This window comes from Pleurodeles waltl, chromosome 4_1 (genome assembly GCF_031143425.1).
Source record: "Pleurodeles waltl isolate 20211129_DDA chromosome 4_1, aPleWal1.hap1.20221129, whole genome shotgun sequence".
NCBI lineage: Eukaryota > Metazoa > Chordata > Amphibia > Caudata > Salamandridae > Pleurodeles > Pleurodeles waltl.
This window is the reverse complement of record NC_090442.1, coordinates 207,605,812-207,632,815: the sequence shown is the minus strand read 5'-3', so window position 1 is coordinate 207,632,815 and position 27,004 is coordinate 207,605,812. Positions and strand designations below refer to the sequence as shown.

The following is a 27,004-nucleotide window of genomic DNA, read 5'->3' as shown; positions in this document are numbered from 1 at the left end:
CAAGCCCAGCAGTTTGTAAATGGTCCCAAACAGTTGTTTTGCTTCTTTTCCACAAATACATAGACGTGTCTTCTACAAATCATCACTGAATTGATTTAGGTTTTCATTCATGCGTAGAACATTTTTCTTCGGATATCAACAGCATGACCTCTAAGTTGATGTTGCCTAATTGGAGAACACAGCTTTGTTTTGACCAGAATAAATCTGAAAATGCATATACTTTAATATTTGCATTGGTGTTAGGGAGCATTAAAATCAGAGCAATCTTTGGTTTGTGTAAGGGTATGTATATGAGTACTGACTTGTGTATGGGTGTATGAAAGAAATATTGTTTAAAAAATACTGATTTGCGACAATACCTTGTTAAAATATTGTCAAGTCAAAAGTATTGAGGAACAGAATATAAAAGGAGAGAATATTGTTTTTATGTATATAAGTGTTTACATTATTTCATGTGATATTGTTGCATTACTAAAGTATTCTTAAATATTGTTTTTAATTAATTTCATATATTAGTTATGTCAAGCTTTTGAATGAATTTCACATATTAGCTATTATGTTAACTTTAGGAATTAGGATTATTACAGTAATATTTACATTTTTAAAGTTTAATATGCATGTTTTAATGTGTAATTCCTTTTTTACATTTAATCTGTAATTTATAATTTAGTAGTGGATTCTGGGATTGTAGGGGAATCGGGTTGGAAGGTTTCAAAAGATAAATTATTGTTTTTTATTTTAAATTATTTTTTATGTTAAATACACGATGATGGAGATTTAAAAAGCACATGACTACTTGCAGAAGTGCCTTGGAGTTGGATCTTATTTGGCCGCAATTTTACCAGCACATTTGATTGTTAAATAATGATGCAAGTTTCTTAATTGATTACTTGTTTTTAATTATTTAAAAGTTTTTGCTTTTTGTAACCAATTATAATTACTAATTTGGAGAGGAATAGGGTGTGAAGTTACTTCAATTGTACATTTTTATTATGAAATTACTTTTTATGTTCATCTAATATTTAATTCATAAATAATTCTGTAAATTATTTATTTGATTATTTTTATTTGTTGGATTTTAATTAATTGTTAGTTCAAGTGTGCATATATAATACACTTTTAAAATACATTTTGTATTTACTATTTGTTTTAATGTTATGTCATTTAGTTACTGTTATAATATTAGTATTGTTTGATTTATACTTCATTTTACATGGTTTTTGTTTGTGTTTTTGGATAGCAGGGAAGGAATTATATTTATTTTAAAATAATGTTGGTATCCATTTGCTAAATTATTTTGTATTATTATATTTTATGTTTTTTATTTACATCAAATTACATTTTTTATAATGAAAACACACTTGTATTTTAAATATGTTTTAGGCATTTAAATATTTTATTTCTAAAAATGATTAGAAATTTGAATGCTTACTTAGGCCATCTAATGAAACTAACCCCTCCAAAACCAACAATTTCCCTAATGTTGCTTTCATTGGAGAGGTAATAGTAAATCTAACCCATCCAAAGTCCAAACCATTCCCTACTGTTGCTTAAACCAGAATGGGAATAGTACATTTAACTCCCTCCTTAGTCCAACACTTTTCCTGATTTTGCTTATATTGAAGTGAAAAAAGTGATTCTAACCCCTCCCTCTTCTGCTTAAAGTGGAGCAGGAATAATTAATTTGACTACTTTGAAGTTCATAACTTTTGCTAGTGTTGTTTTTTTCAATTATTATTGTTTGTTCAATTATTGTTACTTTATATATTTTTTTATTTTCTTATAAATCTAAATATTATTTAAAAATAATTGTAACATTTTGTTAAGTTATTTTTGTTTTTTAAATTTATTTTATTTTTTAATTAAGCACAATATGTTCTTAATATGGTTGTGATTTTTAGCTGTTGAAGTTATTGTTAATATTTATATATTCCTCAGAGTTATATAAACATATATATTAAATATTTACATTACTAATTAAATCTATTTATTGTTAATTATATTAATATTTTGTATTTTAATATTTTAAAGAAATTACCTATAGCAGTATACATATACATGGGTATTTCAATATACGTACCCTTTCTAATGATATTCTGGTCCACAATAATTTGTGACTTTATATTTTGGTAGGTTACATAAAAATATGTAAATTCAATATTTTTGTGGATAATATTTTTGACACGCTGTTCTGGTGTTGCAATATTGTTGTTCTGAATATTCTGTTGTGAAATTCTGTGTATATAAGTATATGCAAGTAGGTGAAAGCAAGAGTGCCAATAAATTAAAATATGCCAGAAACAGGAGATGAGAAAGAGGTGGATATGAATGTCTGAAGACAGACTGTAGATGAAATTAAGATGTGAAAGTGTGGAAAGATCTTGAGGACATGAAGAAAGTCAGTTGAGAGGGCTTTGTGTTCAAAAGGAGAATTTGAGAGCAGGAAGTCTGTGTGAGAGTTGTATGAGTGTGTAGGATAGACAAGAGTATCTTAGAAAGAGGAGATGTATAGACAGACACGAGTAGACACTTCTAAATGGAAGTTGCCAGCAATTTATGAGAGACAATAGTGAAATGATGGTCAGGAAGAGAATATGGAGTGGGAGCACATGTGTTGTGTGTGTGTATGTGTGTGGAGGGGGAGTAGGGATGTAGGCACATGAGACCCTGAAAATTTTACACCTCAAAATGTTACGTCAACTGAACACACACAGGTTGATGATTTGGATACAATGTTGAATCTCAATTTCCAACCCTATATTTGTGCTTTGTGGATTTTAAATCCACCTTTGACCTCGTTCAACACAACCTTTTATGGAGAAAATTAGCCTCCTGGGGTATACCGGCTTGATTATTAAAAGCTATACAGATTCTATATACCGACACATGGGTTGGAGTAAAGGTAGGAAACAGCTCCTCTCTATCAAGGAAAATTGAAACTAATCAAGGCCTTCAACATGGCTCTATGCTTGCGCTATATCTTTTTAATCTTTTCTTAACAGATCTGTCTACATCCCCCAAAGATTGGAGATTTACATAATTTCAAACCTGCTTTATGCAGATGACGTAATCCTCTTAAGCCAAACTAAAATTGATCTCTAAATTAGCTGAATTTGTCGGCAAAAATGGAATGTTGATAAATAAGAAGAAAACTAAAATTATGGAAGTAAGTAAAAAAATAAATAAAAGGTCCAAATGGCTTCTTCAAGGGCTTGAATTAGAACAAGTTAAAACCTACTGATATCTTGGTTTACTATTCGATGAGAGATCTTTTATTTCCTAAAAACTGGATTTACAGCGGAAAGGTAATGCTTTGCTGCTACCTTTCCGCACCTCGCAAAGATCATTAGATGGTCCCAGTTACCACCCTCTGCTGCAAGTAGTGGCTGCTAAACTTACACCCAGTATTACTTACGGTAGTGAAGCTCTATGAGGAAGAGATGCTGCCATTTTGAACAGGATAATCGGAAAGGTGTTTAGGTCACTGTCCCACCTTCCATGGAACTCCTCTCAGGCCCAGATTAGGCTAGAATTTGGGTATCTGAACCAAATGATATCAAGGAAGGGTAGCTACATTAAGACATGGAATCATGTTCAGGAAGCGAAGGGGAATCAATTGTGTCAGGCACTCTGGAAGGAGATGAGCATGAATCCTTTGGCTCCAGCACATCAATATATTGATCAAGCCCAGGATGCCTTGGATGCTTGATCTTTGTGGGACAAAAGTGTACCATACATTGTATTTAAAAAAAAAAATCATTAACCGTTCAACGACGATCAAATCTTTAATCATGTATAATGGTATTTTTTTGGGAAGATCCCATGCATGGATGCTACTAAATGATTATAAAAATATAGATTCAGCCAAATGTATTCTCCCGGGCTCACTTCAGGACAAACTACTCTTGTACTCTGTGCGGTAGTGGAGTGGAGAACCTTATCTATCTGGTTTGTCTGCATGAGCGTAGAAAACTCTTGAAGGTTGCCTTTAATAAGAGAGCTATACAAACATGTAGGCAAGCATTGATTGCTAGTTTTAACTATCTGTCACTATCTTGAATGCAAGACTAATAAAAGTCTTACGCCTTGCATCAAAAAAACTGAATGTAGATAATAATATGAATACAAATGAGGCAGTTGAACAAGGTTTTTCATAGCAAGATTTGGTATTTTAATAAAGTAAATGAATTTACTTTTATTCCATTTTAAAACTGACGAAACTGAAGTATATATGATTTTTAAGCTTAAGCTGATTTTACTGATTCACATTAAAACGTTTTTACTAACGAGTTCCTTTACTTACTTGGATGGTGTGATGGTTTTTACTAACTATGTACTTTAATAAAAATTTAAATTGAATCTCAATTTCATGAGACAATGTGTCACCAACTTAAGACACCTCCGAACACATCAAAAATACAATGAATTGAGGGCCCACTCAATAATTGAATTCCAGTTGAGCGGAATAAATGTACAAGCTTTATTATAAGAAATTCAAACTATTGTGATACTGAGTCAGCATGAAGTAATTGCCATGAAGGCTCTTAGCAAATACAGCATACAGTATAAGTACAAAATTAAAATTTCTTTAAGTCCCACATGAGCTGCAAAAATCAGTAAAATAACAGACAGCATGCCTAATAAAATCAGAAAGTGTTCTGGTTTACCCCAAAATGCAGAGTTTAAATGGACTATTTTCACATATTAAGTCATTAAAACTGCTAAATCACTGTGATATGATCAAAGCTTTATCTTCTCAGCAAGTCAAAGCACAGTTTTATTGAACATAATATTGCTTTAGCACCTAAGCACTATCCTACTACACGAATTGTGATATGGCCCACTCCATGCTAATATATTCCAGAAATGGTAGGATAAACAAGATACATGAACAGCAAACTATGATGAATAATGATGGCACAGTGAGCTAACGGAAAGTCCTGATACAAGAAAATACATTTATGAAGTGCACAGCTACCTCAGAAGAGGCATCCTGGCTCCAACGGAAAGATCAGCCACACAAAGGCTAACACAAAAATGCAAAGGCATATTTATGCAGGAATCAAGGTTTTTAAGCTCTTTCTAAATACCGCTTTGGACGGATTGATTCTCAATCAAGCAGGCGTGCATTCCACAACTTAGCTGCTAGGAAGCTGAAAGAGCTGCCTCCTCTTCTGGCCTTGTCAATAGGTGGGAGTTGGAGAAGTTTTATTTTCTTGGACCTAATAGACTCTCCTGAACATAAGGCTTGATGCGGATTCAGAAGTAGAGAGGACTCCTATGACTCTAAGCTCTGAAGTCAAGGATAAGAGCTTTGAACTGGATTATTTTATTCACTGGAAGCCAGTGAAGATGACCTAAGAAACCTGACACTGCTACCCTGTGGGAAATCTTAAAAAGTAGCCAGGCCACAGCATTCCAAATGATCTGAAGATGTTGAATCAGAATAGTTGTAAGCCCCAGGTATAAGCTGTTGGTGTAATCCAACCCAGAGGTAAACATGGTGTGGACAACTGTAAAATGATACGCTACAAAGATAAGGTGTAGAATTAGATATTTAAGGGTAAGGAAACGAGTTGCAGATACAGCTTTGATTTGAGGGTAGAAAGTAAGGCTGGAGTCAAATTTCACCCCACGATTTCTTGCCGCATAAGACAGAAGGCGGGGTGACCTTATTCTTGATGGCCACCAAAGGCTGGGTTCGGGGGTGGACTTGAGGCCAAAGAAAATAATTTCCATCTTATCCACAGTAAACTTCATACAGCTTGCATACATCCAATCCACCACAGCTTTAAGGCAGCACTTTAAGGCGCTCAGTGATGTAGGTACATTTTCCTGAAAGGCCAAGAGGAGTTGGGTGTCATCCATGTTTGATACTACCAAAGAGAAGGCATTTTGACCATGATAGTAAGATTTAATCAGGTACAGCAAAACCAAAGTCAAAGGAAATAAACAACCATATCTCTAGTTGGCTGTGTACTCAGAAATAACCAACAGTGAAATGTGTGGGGGAGGGCATCCATTTTGAAAAAAGATTGCTACCAGGCCCAGATTGAGACCTTTCTAAAATTTGTCTACATGTCATAGGAAATTTGTTTTAAAGACAATAGCAGAATATCAGCATGTGCATGTGGAAGAGTGTGAATTTTCTAATATGTTTATTAATGATTTTGAGGTAACTAAACCTGTAATGAAGTAACATATAAAACAGGTGAATTTTGAAAGTGGTTGCCACAGTTTGTTTTCTGTTCCTAACTGAAGAAAATTCTAACTAAATGCAGTGGTTATTTTCCATGATTCCATGCTTACATAAAAGTGCATTTGGAGTTTTAGTAGATGTGTCCACAGCTACCCCTAGTGGGTTACTGCATTATGTCTTACAAGGTCATGTTTTAACCGAGCATTGAATAAATTGAATGTTCTATTGTTTGAAAATGTTACTAATACTTGGTCTTACCTCCAGGGTGAAAGTGAAGTCTAAACAGTAAAAGTTTCTTCCTGAGAAGAGGCGTTTGGGAGGTGATAAAAAAATGGATCTACAGATGAGATGGAAGAGGAAACAATAATATTGAAGAAAATGTTCTAATTAGTATAGAGTTGTCATATTTTAGGTTATCAATAGTTGTTGGCTGAAGCGTAGCCACCTCATAGATTGACCAATCATAAGCTTTTTAGGATTTAGTATAACAACCTAGCTAGGATTATCTAGAGGTGTGTTAGCGGTGGAAAAGAGACGAGAGTCAGATGATGATGACTAGAGTCAAGATCCTGTAGTAGTGTGGGTTTAGCTGCTGTTAGGCCCAAATCATCTGAAGACGTAACTGATGGTGTCCCCTAGCTGAAGTAAACTGCTTGTTGCTACTACTATTACTATTGGTAATGTATGTCATTGTAATGTAATATCTGACTCTTTTGTTTTCCAGGTACCAGCTGCAACTTATGATTTGAATGCTGCACATTAATAATAATTTATTAACCTGAGTTAAAGAATTTTTCTAAATTTGTGTTACTAAATTCTTTTCACATGAAGCCCATTATGTTAATGCTAATTTGTGGTTAGTGAGGGAATTAATTTAAAATGCTCATGACTCATTTTGAGATCATTTGAATGCTGTACTAATGTATACTTTGCCATTATTACCGGTTTTAGTATTATTAATAAGTGTGATTCTTTTGGAGATAATTTGTTTTTTGGTCTTGATCAAATTGAGATATATAAGACATTCTAGTCAACCGTTATTAATCTTATATGCTTACCATTTGTGTTTGAGAGTTATTTTTGTGACATTAGCATTGTTAATCTAGGGAAATAAATTTGATAATTCTTCTTGATAAACCTGTGTGGTTATTGAATGAGATTTAATATCATGGATTGTGTTGATTATTGTTGATGCTCACGTTACTCATTGATGACATCCCCTCAAACCTATGTCGCTTCGATCCGTCATCCTCTAGCGCAGAATCCACTATTCAGAGTAAATAATAGCTAGGATTCTGTGGCGCTGCAGCAGTTTTTGGTAGCAGATTATGGTTACGCCATTGTTTTGATGATGTCATAATGAGGTTATGAGGTTCTTTTGGGTGAAAATAAAATTGTTGGGTTTATTGGGTTTTCTTTTTTTCAGAATGTTATACAGATTTAGCTAAATGAGTTGCTAGTTGCCTTACATGAGAGTAGGGAAGGGGTGTTCTTCATTTGAGTGTGGCGCTTGATGCAGAAATAATTATCCACATGGTTGTTGATGACAGACCTAAGGAGAGAGGTATGGGACTCCAGAGTATATTGACAAGTGTAGAGAGACACTTGGTATATGTTGTAATTCGTTCATTTAATAGACTGATCCATCGTGATTGGTAAGTTAAGTTTGTGAGAAATTGGTGTGATTGGAATTATACTGAAGAGTTGGTGAGTACTAAGTGCACTAGACAATAGTCCAAGGAACAGTGGAGAAGTGAAGTTCGCGGGTCGAAGTTTACTCACGAGTGTGGGAACTGTGAAAAAGAGTAGGTTACTTTGGAAGGTTCTGAAGCGATTGTATTACCCTACCTGTACTAAATGAGTGAATTAGTTTTCTTATTTTTTTGGTTTAAGTTAGCTCTCAAATTAATATTGCGTTGATTGTGTGTGTGGGTTGTGAAAGAAATTGGTACGATACGCTTTATCAGTGTCTCAGCGAGTGTGCTGAGGAGGGGTGAGTATTAGTATAACGTAGTTGGTGTCACGCTGGGATTGGTCAGTTGGTGAAAAGAGTCGCACATGGATTTGTCAATCAGTCTGACAATAGAGTAATGCGATTGGAAGGTGAGGGGGTTGAAGAGAATTGTGGGATCGTAGTCACTTTTCATGAAAGGTTGCTCTTCTTTTATTTTTATTTATTATTTGTACTTACTTACTCTAATTGAGTTTGTTAATAATTTTTTTGTGAACATCAGATTTGAATCAATTCAGTTGAAAATGAAGTTTTTCAAAGTTTTGAGAAGTGTGCTGAGGGGTGATGAGTATATTCCGGCACTCAAAGGAGAGGTTTGTCTGCCAGAAAATATCCCGGCATATATTGTGTTTGAGGAGAGGGGTGCAGGAGCATGTCTTTGACTGAAACATTGGGTCACAATTACAAAGAAAGAAGGTTGTTTGGCTTTTCCATAACATGGTACATTCAATTTGAGAATTTTGGATAATTTGAGGTCAAAGATGTACAATTTAAAACCTTCGCTGAGGCCAGCACAATACAAAGCTTTAGCGATATGGAAGTTGTTAGCAAAACAGCAACAGGCATTAAAATTTGAAAAGAAAATGAGAAGAGTAGAAAAGACGTTAGCCAAAACTAGATGGGATGAAGAGCAGAAAAGGTGGAGAGTAGAAACATTACAGGGGATTAGATTATTTTTTGCAAGAACTAAGGAGGATGAGACTGAGACAAAAGATGGGAAGAAAAAGGGTTCAACACAGACTAAAGAACACAATTTGAAAGACTCCAAATGGGTCATGTTTAATGATGATGATGAGATGGGGGAAGATGAGATAACTTGTCAGATTTTAGAGACCTATCCTCCACCAAATGTGAATCAGCGGAGTGATAATAGATTGAATGGGAGTGGAATTAGTAATACAATTCCTACTGCACCATCGATGTCAGATTCGGCGAGGAGTATTCTGAACAATGAGAAGGTTCAGATGCAGAGTAGTTTCAATGACTCATTGAGTAACAGACAGCAGTTCGAAATTAATATTCCTGAAATACAGCCAGAGGCTCAGATTGTGAAGACATCTAGTAATTTAGTGTTGTCATAAGGTCAGCAAGGGATGAATCTAAGAGAGCCTGTTCAAATACAGAAACCACAGATGCAGAGCATGGGTGTAGGACAGATGCAGAAGGTTGGATCCTTGACTAGCCCAGATGCAATTACTGTACCTATTAAGATGGGTCCGGAACTCCATTATATGCTTGTTTAGATAATAGTGGAGTGAGTTAATTGATTAATGTGCAGAATAGACAAGGACCAAGTTTGAATTAGACACATTCTTTAATAGATTTGTCTTCTGTTGAAAATCCTGGAACAATATTTTGTAATAATCAGGGACAGAGAGCAATGGTTCCGCAACAGTGTGCGAGATCAGAACAAGAGTGAGATGCAGGTGCACAAGCTAATAGTGTTTTATTGAAAGGCTTGTCTGCACAAGAAATAACAAAGTGGTTGGAAGATTTAAGTAATTCAACAACACAAGAGAGAAAAGATAAAGAGGAAGAAACAATAAACAGAGTAAGGTTGAACATGAAAGGAAATTAACTCTTAGAAGGGACCATGGGGGTGAATTGACTTGAGTCCTATACTGAAGCTCAGTTAAGATATCTATGCAAAATAATTACAAGAGGAGCAGACAGAGTTTATCAGCAGTTACAAAAAGTAGCAGACGATTATGACATTGATTTGTCAAAATCGGAAACCTTGAAAAGAAGTTACAGGTTAAGCATAGAAGAGGAAAACTTTATTCACATGAGATCTACAGGGATGAGAACACATCTTAGAGAATTACTATAGAAAGTACAGATTTGGAGTGCATTAGATAAATGGGAAAGTAAATGGGTCAGGAAAAGAGAAAGGCCAAAGAAAGATGATGTGAGGCAGGCAGGAGAATCAGTGAAAATGCTGCCAATGTGAGAAACACCAGGAGGGAATTTTATACATGTACCTTGGAACAGGAGTGATATTATAAGTTTCACAAGTGATTATCCGAGGCTAAGAGAGAAACTGATGGAGTGGTACCAACAGACAGATAAGTTTGTGAAACTTTCAAAGTGTCTGTGGGAAGATTTAAATATACTTTTTGATATTGTTGTTCCAGCAGATTTGTGGATTGAATGCAAGAGGAGTGTTGATTGGCCAACGAGAGAACCGCAAAGGGATTTAAAAACAGGTGCACCATCTCCTGAAGTAATGAAACATTACTATAAAGTCATTCAGTTTCTGAAAACGAGAATTTCGCCAAAAAATGTTGATTGGCAACGCATAGATAGAACATCACAGGCAGGAAAATAATCAGTTCATGCATACTATGAAAGGTTGTTGAAGGCATTCAAACAATTCAGTGGTGTAGAAACGATTGGGAAAGAGAGCATAAATCACTTGGGGTTCAGGTTTGTTGAAGGGTTAAAACTAGAAGTAAGTCAGATGATTAAGAATCACTTCATTTGCTGGCAAGCAAAGCTGATTGATGAGGTGTTGCAATATGCTAAATATTGTAGCGACGAAATTGAGTTGAAACATAAAAAGCTGAAAGAGAAAGCGATGGTGATGCAGATTGAGGCTGCACAGACAGGATTGCAGGGACATTTTCAACAGCTGCCACAGGCAAATGGTTTGTTTCCGGGTCAAGGTCGAGGCAGAGGTCGAGGTGGAATGATGATTTCGGTAGTCAATAGAAATGTGGATTTGAGTTCAGTGGTGATACAGGATGAGCAGCAAAGGCAAAAGGTGTTACCTTGTCATATTTGCAGATTAATTCGACATTGGAAAAGACAGTGCCCACTGTTAAATCAGGGAGGAATGGTACAGCAGACAAATGGTCAAAGTCAAAATTTCCAGAACAATCTGAATAATATGCAAGGTTTCTAACCTTTACAGCAAATACAAGAGATGCAGAATGCACAACCTCAGGTACAACAGGTATAAATGCCACAAATGCAACAAATGCAGCCACAGGTGCAAATGGTGCCTGTACAGCAAATGCACATGCCAAGACAGGTTCAAATGATACAGAGTCCTATGGAGCAGCAACAAGTAATGCTTTTGCAAGTGGTGACAAATCAGAGTAAAAACAAAAGTGTAAAAACAGCTGAACAATTTCCTTTACACACTGAGAATGAAATAAAAGCTGAATGGCCATTGGATAGTTCAGATAAGGAGGAGTATGTGATGGCAGCATCATTAGAAGTGGACCAGAGGGGTCCTTGTGTGAAGGGTGAAGTACATGGTCATGAGGTTAATTTCCTGGTTGACACGGGAGCGACACGCTCAACAGTGAGAACTATGGAAGTTCCAGATATACCAGTTTCAGAAAGGACAGTGCAGATAGTAGGAGTTGCAAATAAACATTTGGTCAACACTCTTACAGAACCAGTTCTTGTGAAAATTGGTAATTTTAGAGATTGCCATAGCTTTGTTATTTGTGATTCTAGTCCAGTGTCATTGTTGGAAAGAGACTTACTGTGCAAGATGAATTGTTTGACTTTTTGTTCAATGAAAGGAATTCAATTTGAGACAAACAGTGATGAAGAGGAAGATTTGTCAGTTGATGTTGGGAAAAGGATGATGTCCTGTGAATTAGCTGTGTTGAATGTCGACGATCAGACAGATGAAAATGAGCAGGCAAATGAAGATTACAGTATGGAAGACTTCATTCATTTCTTTCCAGTTTTCGAGAAAAAAGATCTGGCAATCGATTTGCAGGAAAGAGTTAAATCAAAAGTTTGGGAGTTTTCAGGTAAAGACATTGGTTTGATTGAAGGAGTCGAATGGGTCAAAGTGGCAGTGAAAGAGAATGTAGTGTTTCCACAGACTGCACAATACCTGATGACGAATGAGGTAATTGAAGGGATAAGACCTTTGATAGAACAATTTCTGGAACAGGGAGTTTTGAAAGAAGTGATGAGCAGTCCGTGTAATTCACCAATAATGGGTTTGAAAAAGCAGAAAAAGCAGAATGGGAAAATTCTTCTTGTTCAAGATTTGAGGAAAATAAATTACATTGTGGTGAAATGTTTCATATTCCATGTGATGCAGATGCAGAATGGTTCAAAGTAATTGATTTGTGCCAAGCTTACTTTTCAGTATCTCTACATGAGGACAGCAGATATCTCTTTTGTTTGAAGCTCCTGACCCGAGTCTATTGCTGGCGTAGAATTCCTCAAGGGTTTTCAGAATTGCCATCAATTTTTAATCAGATTTTGAAAAAGAACCTGTAGTCATTGGCAATGCCTTACCAATCGACATTGGTACAGTATATTGATGATTTGTTGATTGCATCAAAGACAAAGGAAGCTTGTAGAGAGGATACAATTGCATTGTCGAACTTTCTGGGAGACAATGGTCATAAAGTATCTCCCACTAAATTGCAGTATTGTCAGCAAGAAGTAAAATATTTGGGACATTTGATTGAGAAAAGGTCGAGGAGAATTTCAAGAGAAAGAGTAGTGGCAATAATGAAAATGAAAATACCAAGTTCACAAAAAGAGTTGAGGATGTTTCTGGGAATGGTAGGATATTGTCGCCAGTGGATTCACAATTTTTCAGCCATTTAAAAGCAACTGCAGAGACTGATACATAAGGATGTTCCAGATCCCATAATGATGGACGAGGAATGCATGAGAGCATTTACTGAACTGAGAGAGAGTTTGTGTTGAGCACCAGCTTTAGGTATGCCTGATTACACAAAACCTTTTGTGTTGTTTTGTCATGAGAGAGATGGATGTTATTTGTCTGTCTTGACACAAACACATGGTGGTGTCAATAGTCCAGTAGCATATTTTTCAGCTACTTTGGGTACTGTTGCAGGAGCCTTACCCGGAGGCTTACGAGCAGTTGCAGCAGTTGAGCAGAGTATAACTCAAAGTGAAACCATTGTGATGGGTTATCCTCTGACAGTGATGGTACCTCATTCGATAGAAATCCTAGTGACTAGGTCAAAGACACAATATCTGACAAATGCAAGATTGACACAATATGAGACTGTGATTCTTGGAGCACTAAATGTAACGATTAAAAGATATACAGTGCTTAACCCGGCAACATTGTTACCAAATGAAGGGGGAAATCTGAATGGGATAGACGATGTTGAACATGATTGTTTGGAAGTGACAGAATCATGCAAGAGATGACATTAGAGACACTTGTTTGGAAGACAATGATCAAATCCTCTTTGTTGATGTTTCCTGTTTAAGAGACAACAGAGGTGCCTTAAGAGCAGAATATGCAGTGTGTACAGTCACTGGCATACTTTGAAGCCTCATGGCTTAAAGGAGTAATTTCTGCCCAAGTCGCAGAATTGGTGACTCTTACTAGGGCATGCCTATTATCAGACCAGATGAAAGTAAAGATCTACACTGATAGCCAGTATTGATTTGGTATTTTACATGATTTTGGGCAAATTTGGACGCAAAGGGGATTCCTGACTTCCTCTGGTTCACCTGTGAGAAACGGAGAGACAATACATGATTTTTTGCATGCTGTACAAAAGCCCGGGAAAATTGCCATGGTCAAATGCAGTGCACACCAGAGAGGACAAGATTATGTAATATTGGGAAATGCTTATGCAGACCAGGTTGCAAAATTGTGTGCTCTGAATGGGATTTCATTCAAAGGAAATTAAGAATTGATGTCTGAAAATGATGAAGTATATGCATATTTCGCAATGCAAATAGTTGAGACATTAGATGAGTTGAAAGCCATACAGAACAACGTTCCAGAAGAAGAGCGGATGGATTGGATAAGACATTGTTGCATTCAAATGGAAGATGAAATTTGGGTGACAGTAAAGGTGAAAGTAGTATTACCAAACAGTTTGTTAACACAAGTGGCAAGATACTATCATGGTCAAGCGCCCATATGAAGAGATGCAATGATCAGTTTTAAACAGTTCTGGTACAATCCAAAATTCAGACAAGTGGTGGAGCTGGTTTGCCATAGGTGCATAATTTTCCAACAAATGAACGTAGGCAAAGGAACAATTGTCAACATGGGACACTTAGGTATGGCGGGAGATCCATTCAGTAGAATGCAAATGGATTTCATTGAGATGCCTGCATGTGCTGGTTTGAAACATGTGTTGGTGGTTGGGTGCATTGTCAGCCACTGGACTGAGGCATATCCAACAAGGAGAAATGACAGTCTTACAGTAGCTAAATTGCTTTTACGAGAACTAATTCCACATTTTGGTTTTCTGGTTTCAATTGAATCAGATAGGGGAACACACTTCAATAATGAGGTGATAAAATAGCTTTTTTCTGCATTAAACATTCAGCAGAGACGACATTGTAGTTATCATCCAGAAGCTTCATGTCTCGTATCACAAATGAATGGTACGGTAAAATCACGATTGGCAAACCTGTGTGCGTTGACAAATTTAAAATGGCCAGATGCTTTACTGCTAGTGCTAATGTCAATGAGAAGCAGTCCTGACAAGAAGACTGGGTTGTCTCCACAAGAGATTTTGATGGGGAGAGCAATGAGATTCCCAGCATTACCTGCAAATGAACTTGTGAATATTACAGATGATATGGTGCTAGATTACTGCAAAAGCCTGGCTGATGTGGTTCGGTCTTTCTCCCATCAGGTGGAAGCCGCACCAGTACAACAAACGCAAGGTCAAGGCCACAGTTTGAGAGCTGGAGACTGGGTGCTTATACGGAAGCACATAAGAAAGTCTTGCCTGGAGCCACGGTGGAGGGGACCTTATCAGATTGTACTCACTATGACGACAGCTGTGAAGTGTGCTGGTTTGCCGAATTGGGTGCATGCAAGCCATACGAGAAAGGTGCATGATCCAACAGAAAAAGAATAGGAACTGTTGAGATTACCAACGGTTGAAAAGACTGAGAACAAAGAGAAAGAAAGTGAGCACAATATTGAAAATAACTAGGATGTAACAGATGAGAAAGAGCAAAATACTGAGGAAGTAGAGCAATCTGCAAAAGGAGTAGAAGACTCAGTCCGAGAAGAAAAGGAGAAGACTGATTTCAATCCGAGGAGGGTATCCTTGAGTGAGAGTGAATCACAAGAATCATCAGAAGAAAGATCTGCTCAGAGGAGGGTATCCTCAGAAGCAGGTGGTTTGACATACCAAACTGAAGAAAGGACAGACCTCATTGGGAAAGGAATTGAGGGTAGTCCCGCCCAAGTGGATTATACTCTTCCTGAACCAGTTGCGGGGGCGTCAGAAGGAAAAGGTCCAAAGGCAAGTGAAGACTCAATATTGAGAACATTGTTGACAAAAAAGACATTGAAAGGAGACAATTGGCCAGAGAAAGGTTTGAAGAGTGGAAGAGTTAATGTAGTTCCACTGATTCAAGAGAAAAAATAATTGAAAGAAGGAGAACATACTAGTGGAGAAGAAGGTGAAAGTGGCAGAAGACCAAGAAGGAAAAGAGTTGCATGCAAAAGATATGCAGGTCCTGAATGGGCTTACTTAAACACAAATGATTGGCAGGAGAATTTTTTAGCTATTGTTTTGATAGAGACATTGAACATATTTGCTTTGGCATGTGAAGACTGCAAGATAAGACTCTGAGATAATAAAATGAAAAGTCATGCTTAAAAGTTCGTATTGAAGAGACAATAATACTTACTGGATTAGACAAATAAATAACTGGATTTGATAAGCTGCTATACTGAAATTGACAAGGAGACTATCCAAGAGTGAATGAATTACTGAGAAAAAAAAGAAAAACATTTTTTAGGAGGGATTTTTGAGTGTTTGTTTTGAATTTTTTGTTTTTTATTTTTTTTAGAATATAGAAACTCTGAGTAACTTATATAACCAAAGCAGTAGAATTAGTTGTTGTAGAGTGTTAAGTATTGGATTGGTGGTAGTATGTGTATTAATATGTTTATTGTTGTTTGTAGGAGTGTCTGTTTATAATATGGATGGAGCTAATCAGGCTACGAGAATTGATAGTTCTTTAGACTTGACTGATAAGTTACTAACGAAAGATAAATTTAGAATATATGTCAACTTACACGAAGAGAAAGAGCTTTCTTCTAATGTTTTCTATCGCTTATTGCATTAGTATGTGGAGGTGATGGACACAAAAGATTGTTATGTATGTACACAGATTCCGGCTTCAGTGGAAGAAGGTACTATTTATCATAGTCTACCTGTGACTTACGCTATAAGTTGTAGTCTTTTGCTAACGCTTTTCTATAATCAAGAATATATTCAGTATTTCTATTCAAACTATGACATGGTATTGTCATTTGTACCTGACATAGGTTATTTGAATAGAATAGCCAAAGAAAATGACATAGTAATTATGAGAGATTTCTTTGAGCCTACTTTAACTTTTGGAACAGCATTTGCTCAACAAAATAATTTAACTTGTTTACTAACACTGGTAGAAAAGAAATTCTTAGATAACACAGAAGATAGAAGAATAGAAATAAAGGCAAAGATAGACAAGGGAATCATAAGTAGAAAACTTGGAGTAGATTATACATATACTGACATTACTAAAGAAGGAAAACTAACAATAGATGCTGAGCATGTGGGAAGACTTTGTATATATAGACCATGGAGTAAGAATGATTGAGTGTTTGTTGAAAAGAGTGAGTGTAGACATGTTTTCATGTTTAGGAATAAGTGGGATTTTATGATGAATAGACAGGACCCTCCAGTACCTGGGATTTATTATATTTGTGGGAAAAATGCATATTACTATCTTCCTAGAGGATGGTGTGGAACATGTTATTTGGGAATAGTCTTTCTGAAAATCTATCAGTTGAACACTTGAGTAAGATTTCTGAAATGATGAAATTTCAAACGAGACACAAGCGAGAATCAGTTTCTAGCATTGTGGGAGACATTTCTGGGGCTATAATTCCTTCAGTGGGAGTAGTCTTGAATTCAATCAAAATACAGAAGTTGTCTACAATAGTAGATAACATGTTGACAAGATATTCTGGAGCTATCATTCTTTTAGACACAGAAGTGGCTGCTACAAGAGCTGCAGCACTTCAGAACCGCCTTGCGTTAGACATTCTTTTGGCATAAGAGGGCAGGGAGTTTGTAAATTATTGGTTCAAATCACTGTTGTTCATTTATTCCTGATAATTCAGATAAAGTTAAAGAGTTGATCAAAAATGTAACAAATACTAATAGCAAAGATTTAAAAGAATTAACAGAAACTACAGTTTGGGAAAAAGCTGGCAAAGGGATTGAAGCTGTGGGAAATTGGTTTAGCAATGTGGGGAGAAATATTGGTGGTCATTCTAACCCTGGCGGTAAAAACCGCCAGGGCGAATGACCGCGGTAGCACCGCCAACAGGCTGGCGGTGCACCGCTGGGCATTCTGACCGCGCCGGTTCAGCCGCGGCCAGAAACGCTGCCCTTGAGAATCCTCCATGGCGGCGGAGCACGCTCCGCCGCCATGGGGATTCTGAGAACAGGATGGCGGTAGGGGGTGCCGCGGGGCCCCCGTAAGAGGGCCCCAAAAAGAATTTCAGTGTCTGCCTAGCAGACACTGAAATTTGCGACGGGTGCTACTGCACCCGTCGCACTCCAGCAACTCCGCCGGCTCCATTCGGAGCCGGCTTCATCGTTGCTGGGTCTTTCCCGCTGTGCTGGCGGGCGGCCTTTTGGCGGTCGCCCGCCAGCACAGCGGGAAAGCCAGAATGGCCGCCGCGGTCTTGTGACCGCGGTGCAGTCATTTTGCGGTAACCGCATGGCGGGCGGCGACCGCCGCCCGCTGCGGTTAGAATCACCGCCATTATGTTGACAAGGGCAAAATGGGTGTCATTAATTGTGTTATGTTTAATTGGCATTTAGGGAACATATAAATTGATAAAATGTATTAAGAGGAGAAAATTGGAAAGGAATGGAAGAAATTTTGAGATCCAAATGAATAAATTCTATAGTGAAAATAAAAGAAAAATAATGCGCAAAATGAATGGTTCAAAGTTTTGAAATTGATAATAATAAATGAATTTATTATAGATTAATGTGATGACATAAATAGTCATCAGAGGAGGGATTGTGAGAGTGTGAATTTTCTAACATGTTTATTAATGATTTTGAGGTAACTAAACGTGTAATGAATTAACATGTAAAACAGGTGACTTTTGAAAGTGGTTGCCACAGTTCAGTTTCTGTTCCTAACTGAGCAAAATTCTAACTAAATGCTGTGGTTATTTTCCATGATTCAATGCTTACCTAAAAGGGTATTTGGAGTTTTAGGAGATGTGTCCACAGCTACCCCTAGTGGGTTGCTGCATTATGTCTTACAAGGTCATGTTTTAACCAAGCATTGAATAAGCTGAATGTTCTATTGTTTGAAAATGTTACTAATACTTGGTCTTTCCTCAAGGATGGAAGTGAAGTTGAAACAGTAAATGTTTCTTCCTGAGAAGAGGTGTTTGGGAGGTGATGAAACAATGGAGCTACCGACGAAACGGAAGAGGAAACGATAATATTGAAGAAAATGTTCTAGTTAGTGTAGAATTGTCGTATTTTAGGTTATCAATTTAGTTGTTGATTGGCTGAAGCATAGCCACCTCATAGACTGGCCAATCATAAGCTTTTTAAGATTTAGTATAACAACCTAGTTAGGATTCTCTAGAGATGTGTTAGCGGTGGAGGAGAGACGAAAGTCAGATGATGATGACTAAAGTCAAGATCCTGTAGCATTGTCGGTTTAGCTGCTGTTAGGCCCAAATCATCTGAAGACATAACTGATGGTGTCCCCTAGATGAAGTAAACTGCTTGTTGCTACTACTATTACTATTGGTAATGTATGTCATTGTATTATAATATGTGTCTCTTTTGTTTTCCAGGTATCAGCTGCAACTTATGATTTGAATGCTACACATTAATAATCATTTATTAACCTGAGATAAAGAATTTTTCTAAATTTGTGTTACTAAATTCTTTTCATATGAAGCGCAACATGTTAATGCTAATTTGTGGTTAGTGAGGGAATTCATTTAAAATGCTCATGACTTATTTTGAGATCTTTTGAATGCTGTACTAATGTATATTTTGCCATTATTACCGGTTTTAGTATTATTAATAAGTGTGATTCTTTTGTAGATCATTTGTTTGGTTGTCTTTATCAAATTGAGATATATAAGACGTTCTAATCAACTGTTATTAATCTTATATGCTTGCCATTTGTGTTTGACAGTTATTTTCGTGACATTAGCATTGTTCATCTAGGGAAATAAATCGTATAATTCTTCTTAATAAACCAACGCTTTGATCCATCGCCCTCTAGCGCAAAGTTTGGTATGTGTATGAAAAGTGTGAGATAGAAGGGTGACTAAAGAGGGAATATGAGATAGGGAAAGACAAGTGAGGGGGTGAGATAATGAAAGGTTTGAGAAGCATGCTTTTAAGAAAAGAAAGGAGGATGAATGATGGAAAAGGAAGCAAGTTTGAAAACGAGAGGCTTGTCTGAGGCAGAGGAGAGAACAGGTGCATTTGTTTTTTAAGATAATGATAGGTGGATTTCTATACTTCTACCAGCAGGGGGTGGTATATTTTTAGTACAAACAGCAAATGTAGCAGTTTTGCTAGAGAGGGTGAAAGAGAAAGATGTACTGTCACATACAATGTCAAAAATCCTTTCTACAAGGTAGAGGTAAATTGCATTAGGAGGAAGTAGCAGTGAAGGTAGGAGAGAGATAGAGGGAGGCTAGACAGGGAAATTAGAAGAGTATGATAGACAGTATGGGTCTCATTATAAGTCTAGTGGTCCAAAACCCGAACCACCAGACCTGTGGGGAGGAGACTGCCGCGAGGCTGGTGGGCTCCTCTCTGGCCCCGTTACAAGGTTTCTACTGGGGTGACCAGCAGAAACCTCTGAAATCAGAGGTTTACACCGGTCACTGCAGTGGAAACCGCGCATCAGCATTTGCCTCGGCTCCTCATGGAGCTGAGGCCAATGCTGTCATACAGAGGGTGTCCCCATCAACCTCAGAACACAAACTGTCTGCTGTTGTAGACAGTGTGCATTCCGAGGATGCTGGGCAGGGGATCCCCTGCACTGCCCACGACGGGGTCAGGGTCAGTGCAGGGGGCCCCCTGTGGACCCAAGCACTGTCTTTCTGCCAGTCGTTCCATGGCAGGGTCACCACCATGGAAAGGCTGGTGGAAACAGGACTCATGATCAACACGGCGGCGCAGAACTCACTGTACATATATATATATATATATGTATATATATATATATAGATATATATGACCCTCACCCACTCTAGTAGTGGCATGCTTCACCATTGGGTTCACCCAGGCCTCTAAAAGTCAGGGCGGGCTCAACCTAATTCCAGGGAGCTCTTTATATATTGTGGTGACCAGGGGAAGCTAAGTGTGATACAAATGTCACATTCACATTATATTGATTCAACCCACTTATAAAGGGATACCTGGGTGTGGATGAGACATTTGATCACACAATATATAGAGAGTTTCTTATTGAGCTTATTGTGGTAGCTGACCTTGAGTTTAAGTAGTTTAAGTAGTTTGTTTTTGCATTTCATTGATTTTTCATCTTTTGTGAACATCAATTCTTGCACATTGCAGTACCTTTTCGCTTGTTACAAATCCAATATTCCTTTATTTCACTATGTGGCCTAGACTTCCAGTGGGCCATCTAGCGAGTAGGCCCACTACTAGTCATCAGTGCGTTAATGAAATGTTTCTGTGGTATTTGTTTTTAAAACTTCTTTTAGGGCAGGGATGGCATTGGATACAATAAAAAATGTTGGCTATTGTTTGCATTTCATTTATTTTCTGAAAAGTGTATATGTGTGGTAATAGTTGATAGTATAGGAGGAGGAAGTGTGTTGTTGTAAAATGTTTGTAGCTCAGTTAATTTTCATGTTTTGCATTGCTAAATTAACGTTAGTGCTTTCTTCAGTGTTACCACCATTCCTCCTTTTTCTGGCCAGTGTGTGTGTGTGTGGGGGGGGGGGGGTGCGCACACTTGTGCGTGTGTGTGTTTGTCATCGGCCACCATTTGTCTTTGTTCTCCATGCCATGTGGCCATGAGCCATTTTGTGTAGTCTATGTCCATAGGCCTGAATATGTACTTTGTTCTCCAAGCCTCCTTGCCTCCTTGCTTACTGCTGTTTTTTGACCATGTGGCTGGCAGACATTTTGTGCATGCAGCCAGTATGTTTTTGTCATAAGCTTACATGTGCTCTTTGTTCCCCATGCATCTTTGCTCACAGCTGTTGTTTGACCATGTGGCTGGGTTCCATTTTGTACATGCAGCCAGTGTGTTTTTGTTGTAGATGTGCATTTGTTCTTTGTTCCCCATGCCTCCTTCCTCACTGTTGTTTTTGACCATGTGGCTGGCAGCCTTTTTGTGCATCCAGCCAGTGTGTTTTTGCCATAGGCTTGCATGTGTTCTTTGTTTCCTATGCCTCCTTACTGTTATGACTCCATCGTTCCACCTCTGGGGGACGCTGTACACGGACCATCTGCAGCCTGGGAATCATCATTAACACTCATCTAGAGTCCCTTTCTGACTCCTGCCTGCTTCTAATTTTGATATTATATGCTATTGAAAACCTACATTTGCTTGCATGGACTTCAGGCATTGCCTAGTATTTAATAAGACCTGGACTGTGCCGTCTATTGATTTCTATGGGGTAGTCCTGCTATTCCTTTGCACTGGATTCTCTCTTCCAGGACTTGTGAGATATTGGAATCGCACACACCTGTGATCAGTCTTGTGCAGCCCATCAATGTGACTCCACCCTGGGCTTGCTGCTGCCTGGGACTGCTTATAAGCTGCCATTTGCTGAAGCTCACTCTTCATGCATTGACGTTTGTTCCCTTTGACCTCTTGTTGGTTTGTTTTCCAGACTTGTTCCTGCTTGCTTCAGTCCTGTTTGCTATGCCCTGTGCCTGTGCAGCCTAATACAGATTTGTCCTAGACCTGTTTGCTATGCTCTGTTCTTGTACAGCCTGTTACAGCCTTTCCCCTGCCTTGTTTGCTGTGCCCTGTTCCTGTGCTGCTTTCTATAGGTTTTTGCAATCCCTATTTGTTTTTTCTTTTGTCTGGCCTTTTGTACTCTTGGTGCAGCCCTTGAGCTGCTCACTTTCTAATTCTTCCTAGTCCGTTCTATCTGTTCCTCCTATTATTTTCCAATTATTTATTCCTTTAACTTCTACCTTAACTCCTGTAATTTCTCCTTTGTGTCTTAGATTTTGAGTAGGTTTCATTCTCTTTCACTATGATTCTTTTGCAGTCTTCAGCTCTCTTGAAGTTCAAGTCTTGTGCGTGTTATAGTTTCCTAGAATCCTTTTATGCCTTGTATTAGTTCACTTGATGCTCAAGTCTCATGCTTGTTACAGTTTCCTAGAATCCTTGTATGACTTGCCTGTTCTCCAGTTTTTCTCCTTGCATAACCTGCTCCTGAAATATTAGATACTGTTCTTAGGCTCCTTTCTAGCACTGTATTTTCCTCTTGGGCTATTGTATCTGGTAAAATATTAGTCCTCGCCTGTTTATAAGTGTTTTCCTTTGTAGAGGGGTTGGCTCCTGGTTCCTAGAAGGCAATTCCTGCCCCATCCTTTGTCTTTTACTGTTTGTAGTCTTAGGTGCCTTATCTGTGATAGTGTGCCATTGGTATTTTCTATGAATTTCCACTGTGATTCCAGCTGAACCCCTAAGGGCTAGTGCCATGTATGTAAGTACAATCCTTGTTTGTGCTACAAGAATCCAGAGGCAGAATAACATCTGCTGCCTCCTTTCTATGGGGCTTATGGGGTGACTCTCTGTAAGTGTAATCTGCACAGAGGCATTTACATTCCATGTTGCTGTGGGAAGTTTTGAGCCTTACCTGTGTGCAACCTTATTGGTAACCCAGTGTATTGTCCATGATTGGTTTGTTCCCTGTTTGTTCATGATATGATTGCTCTTCCTCGTTTATCCTGTGCTCTATCTACACCTGTTCTTTCCTGCTGTATGCCTTTATCTGCTCCTCTGAGATATATTATGTGACCTCGAGGGGCGCTCTGCCCTGAATCCTGACAGAATGCATGAAACCAAAATTTCAAAGCTCCCTAGACAGTAAAGGCATACACAGACCTAAGATGTTTTCCTATCGTGTTAAGACACCCCTCTCCAAATGCATACATTCTCTGTAAATCTGCAAAGGAGCCCTTAGTTTAAAGGACAGACTACACTGAATTGTTTGCTTACCCATCAAAGATTAACTATTACGATATTTGTGATTTTGACCCCCAATCCGTGTCTGTAAAACAACCATGAGGAAATAACAAGTTTTTTCAGATTTTATTAGTTCAAATGGGGGAGGATTTCCATGACTCTGGAAGTGCTTTTGCTAGCTCTGTGTAAGACTCTCACTTTCTACCTAAATCAGCTAATTTCTTGCCTCATGCTAGTGTATCTCAAGTTCACTTCCAGGGCTCCACTATAACAAAGAACCCTTCACACACAAAAATACACTTTCCAAGAAGCCACATCAGGGATTCACTTGTTATCCTTTGTGGGCTCTAGACCATCTTGGCTAGCTCCTTAGTATTCCACATGTGGTACTGTTGCTTGTAAAAACCTACAAGTAATTCAGAGCACTCAAGTCAGCATGATAGATTCTGTATCCAAGAGATAAGTAAACATCATGGGACTCGTTAGCTCATCACAAATGACTTGTGCTCTTCCCAAACTGGATGACAGTACACCAGGCTCCATACCTAAAAGCTTTGCCAAACCCTTTTCTATCTTGTATGAGCATGAAAATAATATGGAAATACACATAATAAAGATGCAGGTCTGGCAGATTAAAAGGCAAGTAGAAGACTTTTATGATGAATATGTTTGGACATACTCAACTAATTTTGCACATGGGCTCCTTTCATCTATGCATATTTCTCTGTTGTCAGAACCAGACATTCTGTTTATCTATAGGTTAGAAGCAGTAACAAAACTTCGCATAATATGCGGCCCCCCTCACCACAAGTATTTTTATCACCAATCAAATCAGTCAAAATTTAAGTGAGTAAAGTTAAAAAAGAAACGCAATCTGAAATTTCCAAGCTAGTCTTAATAAAGTCCAATCAGGTCCAGAAGTTTATTGAATCATATCTTCAAAATTGCAGCTTTCTTCATGGAAATACATTCTGAGCCGAGCCAACACGTGTTTCGTCATGGGAGAGTTCTTTTAGTCCCAACGACTTCTTCAGGGCTCTAGTCAAAAGTCAAATGAAATGTTAAATAGAAAATAAAAATTGCTTCAATCGGTCTGTAATGTTCTTAATATGGCTTAGCAGTGCACCAACATATATCCAAATCCTTGGTTATCAAGTGCTCTGTAGTTACGACCTGTGTATTCCAAATCTGCATATATCATACACGAACCAGGAACATCGTTTCCAAGCTACGGAAACGCTTCGTTGCGAGTAAGAAACTCTGATGTAGAAATGTTATGTGTTTGCCTTTTCCTTTAAAAAAATGAATATTCTTGGAGAAATTATTTATTAACAGTACCATTAATCTTTTTGATTTTTTTTTCTTTCATCATTCAGCATCCAGGAGCAGGAAGAGGGCTGGTGGTGATAAGGCAGGCGAGGCAGCTGAAGGTGGTCCAGCCACAAGTGCTGGGACAGATGGCTCTGCTGGCACAGTAAATCCTCCTGTTGTTGTTAATATTAATATTTATTTCCCTAACTTTTACTGTTCCACACTTAGAATTATTTGCTATTGTAAATTCTTCTTATCCCTGCATTATCCTATTTACTTATTTCCTACATTTCAAGTTTCTCTACTTCAGACTGTCTGGCTTCACTAGTCTGTCTGTAACTTCCTTTCTTCTGCTTTGTCACTGAGCTTTCCCTCTTGCCTTATTTATCTTATCTTGTGGGATGGTGGTAAGGCTCAAATAACACATGTACTGAAGAGTGCTTGCCCATGTAAGGTATTCTACACATATTTTATGGGAAGGCTTTCTTTTTCTTGCTCCAGGCTCCAGCTCAATCATAAAAAAAGGAAAAAAAGCTGTTTTTGAACATGGTCATGTAATTGTTTGTACCCTCAAATGTTGTTTATAAATTAGTAGTATACTAGTAGTTGATGACCGTGCACCATAGTTGGAAGAATACCAGCCCAGGTGAGTGAAAGGGTATCGGTGAAAGGATTCCATGAGATCTCTTGGGTGGGTGAATGGGTGAAAGGATGAATGGGTGGTTATTGGGTAAATGGATGTTGGTGAAAGGTTAGTAGAGAGCCATATTTGGAATTTGGATGGGGTTTTAAATGGTGAACGACTGGATGAGAGAATGTAAAGTTTTGCTTCAATTGTTTGTTTCTAAGCCCAGGGTGAAGAATAAGAGTACTGGAAGAACACATATGCAATGATAAGTAGATAAATGATTGGAATGAAGAAACAATGGATCTCTTCTGGATGGGGCATTCTTTTCAGCTACTTTACTTGCTTGGTTTGGTTTTTATCAAAGGTTTGATGCAAAGGTTTTGATGGTATTTCAGAATATTCCGTTGACTAGTATTTTTCAAGTGAGGCAGGTAGTATATATCCCAGCATTCATTTACCATCGCCTTCCTTCCTCGCTATGGCCGTTCACCAGTGCCACCAATGATGACCTAACAGCTGCATGGTTCAATTCTACAGAATCGGCACTGCAATGTTGGCTGTGCAATGTGAGACTGTCAGCTTAGGTTAAGTTAATGTGTCAAACACTTTTCAATAAATGGCAATGCAAAAACAAGGTATGTTTCCCTTTCCTACCAGTGCCCACTGTGTCAGTCACTTCCTAGTACTGCACTCCTTCAATCTTTCTTAAATTTATTCCCAGTCTTCTGAATAAATGAAAAATCCAAGCTAAGTGATAAATATAATTCATTATGGCTTCCATAATGGATTTACTTCTGTGCTAATTTTTCCCTTTAACATTTGCCAACCACAGTGAGTCACATCACTAGCAAAACCTTAGGCATATAATGATGATGATAAGGAATTGATTGATCTGTAAAGTGTGTACTCTACCTACCTATCCTAATCCCCTCTACCTTGCCCTGCAGTTGAGTATATTAAGAAGATTCCTTTCCTTACTGCAAAGCAAATATATTATTTGGAAAAAAGTAGGTATTGCAAAGTGTGGTGGAGGAGGTGCGTGAGGACAGTGAGTAAAGTGGTCCATAAGTAAGTGCCTTGATTTTCCTCAACGGGATAGTCTGTGACAATGTGAATGCGCCAAATGCAATCTATATCCCACTCCTTAATTCTTTTCCTGTACTGCACTACATCCCTTTTCCCAGCACCTACTCATGTCAGACAGGATGTGTGGTGCATGATTGATTATATTATTCTATGTGATGTGTTTCATTCTTGGTATTTATCGGCCTTGTAGTCCAGCTACAAAGAAGAACAGAGATATTGGTATAAAATAATTTTCAAGTACAGCTGCAGACAGTAATGAGTACGACTAAGGTACCAGATGAGCTAACAATGCTTTCATTAATTTAGCACAACAGGATAAAGAAGAATACTTTTTCTCCATAGTGCATATTATGGCTGTAGCAGTTATCACCTTAAAAATGAATGTCCTGAGGAAACCACCAAATGTACTTCTACTGTGCCACAACACTACATGATTTTAAACAAGTGTTTTGCTTCGAGCAGTTTTTACAATTTCTCTTTTTACTTTCTTGATATAGCTATTCCTTCTGGTCCACCATCACGGCAGGAAATAGCAGCCCAGCTGCGGCGGACGAAGATGGAGGCCATACCGACCAAGTATCAGTGGCTGGTG

General features: G+C 38.0%; 1 long non-coding RNA gene across 1 annotated transcript in view; it reads left to right on the top strand.

The window, feature by feature from the left end:
• LOC138287582 (uncharacterized) overlaps positions 1-24,861 on the top strand; it is a 337,458-nt gene extending 312,597 nt beyond the window's left edge. The window contains exon 3 of the long non-coding RNA XR_011202240.1: positions 24,764-24,861. This is a non-coding gene — a long non-coding RNA (uncharacterized lncRNA). The remainder of the gene's footprint in view (positions 1-24,763) is intronic.
• The last annotated feature ends 2,143 nt before the right edge of the window (positions 24,862-27,004 follow it).